This window comes from Schistocerca gregaria, chromosome X, assembly GCF_023897955.1.
Source record: "Schistocerca gregaria isolate iqSchGreg1 chromosome X, iqSchGreg1.2, whole genome shotgun sequence".
Lineage (NCBI taxonomy): Eukaryota > Metazoa > Arthropoda > Insecta > Orthoptera > Acrididae > Schistocerca > Schistocerca gregaria.
In genome coordinates, this window is record NC_064931.1 from 93692620 (window position 1) to 93698619 (window position 6000).

Sequence of the window (6000 nt, forward strand, 5' to 3'; positions counted from 1 at the left end):
TACGTGAATGACATTGCCCGACAGATAATACAATCACTTCGACACCATATGTGTGAGGCATTCCTCTTCATGGACGACAATTCGCGCCCCAATCGTGCACATCTTGTGAATGACTTCCTTCAGGATACCGCCATCGCTCGACTAGAGTGGCCAGCATCTTCTCCAGGCATGAACCCATTCGGACATGCCTGGGATAGATTGAAAAGGGATCTACGCCGAATCGCCTTTGAGGAGTAGGACAATCTGGACCAACAGTGCCTTGATGAACTTGTGGATAGAATGCCACTACGAATATAGACATGCATCAGTGCAAGCGGACGTGCTACTGAGTATTAGAGGTACCGGTGTGCTCAGCATTCTGGACTATCACCTCTGAAAGTCTCGCTATATGGCGGTAAAACGTGCAACGTGTGGCTTTCATGAGCAACAAAAAGGGCGGAAATCATGTTTATGTTGATCTATATCCCAATTATCTGTACAGGTTCCCTAACTTTCGGAAACAAGGGGATGCAAAACTTTTTTTGATATGTGTATTTTTCGTGTCTGATTTCTTAACCTAGTTACCTCATCATCGCCTGATTTAATTCGACTGCATTCCATTATCCTCATTTAACTTTTGTTGGTACTTACCTTGTAATCTCTTTTGAAGACATTCTAAATTCCGTTCAGTTGCTCTTCCAAGTCCTTAGACATATCCGACAGAATTAGATGTCATCGGCATACCTTAAAGCTTTTATTTCTTTCACCCGAACTTTAATCCCCTTTCCACGTTTCTCCTTGGTTTCCTTCACAGCTTGCTCAATGTACAGTCTGAATAACGTCGTGGATAGTTTACTACCCTTTTCCATTCAAAGGTTAGGCAGACGAATCTTCGAAGTACGTCTGTCTTAAAGCCATACAGCATTCCATTATCTTTTGGTTTTAATGACCAAATTTCCGAGGAACATGTAAGCACTGGTATATTGAGTGTTTTATAAATTTAGTATACCCGCCAGCGGGCGTCCCGATGGAGGCAGATAAGCTGGCATGGGTACTGCTGTGGAATCTTTGCGGAAACCTTCTAGGGAGTGTGTACGCGACGTGTAGTGCGAGTATGGGCTGACCGGCAGGCGGACGTGTTTATCTGCGGGCTGCAGTAAGCGTTGAGTTCAAGTGTCGCGGACCTCTCCTTGCACATCGAGCCAAGTGTTGCTCGGTGCTCATTCGACAGGCGTCCGCGCCAACCACGTGCTGCGTTTATCGCCGTGCACGTCTCTACGAGGTTTCGGACCTCCTGCTTCCCGTAGATTGACTTTTTCGTTTTCTTACAAGGGGTTCCGTTGCCCGGTTATTATTGCGCCACCGTCGGCCCGCGAAGTAGTGTTGCAGAGTTGTTATGTCAGTGCAGATACTAAGAAAAATGCTTAATATGGTGATACGAGCTGAGAGAGCCGAGGAAAATAGCTTTTCTTAATGCAAAATATGTTCTTTTGGCTGCTATAAATCTCTCTTTAGTTTTATAAAACGTGTCATTTTGTAATTATGTAATAGGCGTATTTAAACTGTTTTAGCATGTAATTATCTGAACTGTTTCTTATTTAAATTGTTTTGTTAATTAAATTGCATTGTGTATTATTGAGAAAGAGCGGGAAACCGCGCATAGATACATTTTGAGAAAGAGCGGGAAACAGCGCGCAGTAATACATCTGTAATGGTAGCAGGGATTGTCTGCACCAAAAACCATTGTTGGCGGCGAGACCGCACTTTTGTAGCATTGAGCGTTGGAAGCGAGCAGTTGCGAGTAAGATGTGAGACGAGGCAGTCGTAGCTAGCGAGACATGAGAGGAGGTCGCTGTAAGCGAGGTATGAATTAACACTTTGAAAGAAGCGGTGTGCTCGCCAGCCACTCGCTATATGTAGCGCAATGCTAGTTTTTAAGAATTTTTGTAAAGAACTATGCCCCTTGTAATTGTTTGTCAAGATCGTTCTCAGAATATAGTTATGTAATTTTGATGGAAAATTAGGTATGTAGCGCAACGCTACTTTTTAAGAATTTTTGTAAAGAACTATACCCCTTGTAATTGTTTGTCAAGATCGTTCTCAGAATATAGTTAACTTCTACCAGATTAAATGCATTAAGAATTTTCTATCCCAAAATCATTCACGTAAATGCTTTACGGAATTTATTGTTATCTTAAAAGAAAAGTCTAAACTGAGCTTCAGCTTTTATCAAATCTAAATTAACTTCAACTTAAAGAATTCCAGTCACAAAGTATTATGAAACTCCACCAGCAGCTTATAATTATGTTAAAGAGAAGTAAGTATATTCATTCCACAGTTTGCTGTAGCAGTCAGATGGCGATCCAGTATAAATAATTAAAGGTAAGAATCAGTCTTAATAATTTCAGGTAACGACTGAGGGCCACGGCGACAACACATTTTATGTTTCGTCGTAATAATCAGCAGGTAGTCTTGACAGAGCAGCAGTTAAAAGATTTTAAGAGACGCAGCGTTCAGTCAGCAAGCAAACGTTCATCCAATATTAGACGGGAAGGTTTCACTTTGAATGGCTGACTTTCAATCCCAGTTGTTTAAACTGCCCAGTTCTCTCAAAAATATAATATCTGAAGTTAATGAGGTGTGGATTTTACTTTATACTATTTCATCTTCGGTCCCATTTCCTGTCGGCCTGCTCAAGTACGATGAACTCCATTACCTTCCGAGTTCTTAGAACTACAAGGACCTTTAATGAGTAATGGGACACACTTTTTTCTCAGCCATTTTCAGCTGAAAAAAAACGTAGAATTTGTTGTGGGACGTCGTGAAATATTCTCGCTTCAGCCCCTATAATTTCATGAAGTTCCGATAGGTGGTTGCGCTATACGCAGCCTTCAAAATGACGTTTTTAAGGGATGTACGTTCCAAGCCGATAGCTGTCAGTAAGTTTCTTTTGGTGTAAAAAGAAAGCATCACAAAAATTCATAGGCACTTGGAGACTGTCTACGGAAATGAGGCAGTGAACAAAAGCAAGGTGAGTGGTTGGGCGAAGCGTTTGTCACCATTGCAATAGGGTCGTACAAACGCTCCGTCCAGCCGCACACATCTGTGACTCCTGCAATGTTGAAACGTGCGGACACTCTCAATTCGACGACGGCTCACACACACCTCCCTGTTCAACTGGGCATCTCTGTTGCTAGTGCTGTTTCATTCATTCAGCAGGTTGGGTAATAAAAGATGTGTACCTACTTGGTTGTTCGCCACCGAACAGAAGACCATAGAGAGCAACGGAAGACCGTCTGGAAAAAAATGCCATCGTGTTCCGAGGCTGATTGTGGCAATTTTTTTTTATCAAATATCGTCACAGGAGATGAAATACGTGTTCATCATTTCGAACTGGAAACAAAACGGCAAAAACGGCAGTACATGAAGTGGCGCTTCACCACCTCTTCTCCGAAGAAATGCTTCATAGCTGCACTCTCAGCCGGTGAAGTTACGGCGGCGGTTTTCTGGGTCTCTGAAGAGGCTTTTCTGTTTGATGTCATCCCTTCTGGTGAAACGATCGTCTCTCAGGTGTATAGTGATACCGTCAGGAAACTGAAGAAACAACTTGAGCGTGCTCGTTGCCACAAACATGCAACCGAACTTCTCACTCTCTATGACAATGCGAGGCCTCTTACAAGTCTACGCACCCGAGAAGAGTTCACAAAACTTCATTGAACTGTTCTTTCTTGTATATCCTACAACTTAGATCCCACACTTTTAGACTTCCATCTGTTTGGCCCAATGAATGATGCACTCCACGGGAAGCAGTTTGTGGATGATGTGGAGGTTATTGGTGCAGCAAGACGTTGGCTCCGAAGTCTACATCTATATTTACATCTACATTTATACTCCGCAAGCCACCCAACGGTGTGTGGCGGAGGGCACTTTACGTGCCACTGTCGTTACCTCCCTTTCCTGTTCCAGTGGCGTATGGTTCGCGGGAAGAACGACTGCCGGAAAGCCTCCGTGCGCGCTCGAATCTCTCTAATTTTATATTCGTGATCTCCTCGGAAGATATAAGTAGGGGGAAGCAATATATTCGATAATTCAACCAGAAACGCATCCTCTCGAAACCTGAACAGCAAGCTACACCGCGATGCAGAGCGCCTCTCTTGCAGTGTCTGCCACTCGAGTTTGTTAAACATTCCGTAACGCTCTCACGCTTACCAATTAACCCTGTGACGAAACGTGCCGCTCTTCTTCGGATCTTCTCTATCTTGTCTGTCAACCCGACTCTGGTACGGATCCCACACTGATGAGCAGTACTCAAGAATAGGTCGAACGAGTGTTTTGTAAGCCACCTCCTTTGTTGATGGACTACATTTTCGAAGGACTCTCCCAATGAATCTCAACCTGGCACCCGCCTTACCAACAATTAATTTTATATGATCCCGTACGCATACTCCAGATGGATATTTTACAGAAGTAACTGCTACCAGTGTTTGTTCCGCAATCATATAATCATACAATAAAGGATCCTTCTTTCTATGTATTCGCAGTACATTACATTTGTCTATGTTAAGGGTCAGTTGCCACTCCCTGCACCTAGTGCCTATCCGCCGCAGATCTTCCTGCATTTCGCTACAAATGTCTAATGCTGCAACTTCTCTGTATACTACAGCATCATCCGCGAAAAGCCGCATAGAACTTCCGACACTATCTACCAACTTGGTCGACCAGTAGAGTAGTATTATGCGAGCATACAGGCCCTCCCAGTAAGGTGGCGTTAGGCCGTCGCACTGAACGGAAATGATGTTCAAAAACAGGGGTTTGTATCCCAACGACTGAGAAGTAATATGATGTACTGGAATCCTGAACAAAACCAACCTGCTTTCAGAAAAAGTGTTGCATTACTTACATATCGCCCCTCGTACACGAATTTCATCGGCACACTGATTTGTAATGGATTGTTGCTCCGTACAGCAGGTTGTCGCACCCCACAGCCGTCTCCAAGGAACCACTGAAATGGGGGCACGCCTGCACATCACCTTGATCTACACATCTTGTTTAACTACCGGGGGCCCACCTGGCCTTCGTTGGACACGTTTTGTGACGTCAAGGACTTGGCCTCCATTGATAATTAATTTGGTACATTTCAATTCAATTACGACAAAAGGAGAGAGGAACTTGGTTCCATTCTAGAAACGGGTAGCAAAATTACCATATCTGTCCAGAAGTGCAAATTTCTTACAACATGTCTCACATATGTGTCCCATCTGTGACCAAATTACGATTTTTAACTATAAAGCTTGAAACGTCCCCTTAGAAAACTTAATGAATTACTATGCAGATAAACCTCTTACATTATTTGATTTTCAAACAGCTGAGCAGAACTGAACGCACTCAAACATTTCGCTCTTTACCTATTCTGATCAACACTAAACTGACACACAATATTTTTAGCGCAACGCAATCTGACTTTCAATAATCCCTAGAAAAGAATGGCCCTGACTAACATTAACCTATACTTTACACAAATCACCTCACAAAAATCTTTGTTACTCGAACTACTGCAATACAGCGAGTGCCACTACTGCCAGCTAAATAAAAGATTCTAACTACTGAAGGCACTAACTACTGATGGGCACAGTTAGCAAATGAAACATTTTGATAGAGAACAAACAATGTATTTACCTTAATAGTGTTCAAAAGCCATAATACATATATAGCAGTTCATGTTATCCAGTCTTACAAATTTATTGCCTCTGTCCAGATCATCCGCTTCCAAAACTCCGCCATCTCACTTCCCACATTCACCACTGCTGGCGGCTCACCTACAACTGCCCAACGCTGCGCGCTGTTAACAGCCAACTGCCCAACACTACAATGCAACAATGCAAATTAGCCACAGCCTTCACACAGCACAGTCAATGATTTTCATATAGAGCGCTACGTGACGTTACCAACATAAAAACCTAAACAGCCTACTTAGAAGTTATGGCTTCTGTAAATGTTTTAATTCCGGTTGTGTCATAGCTG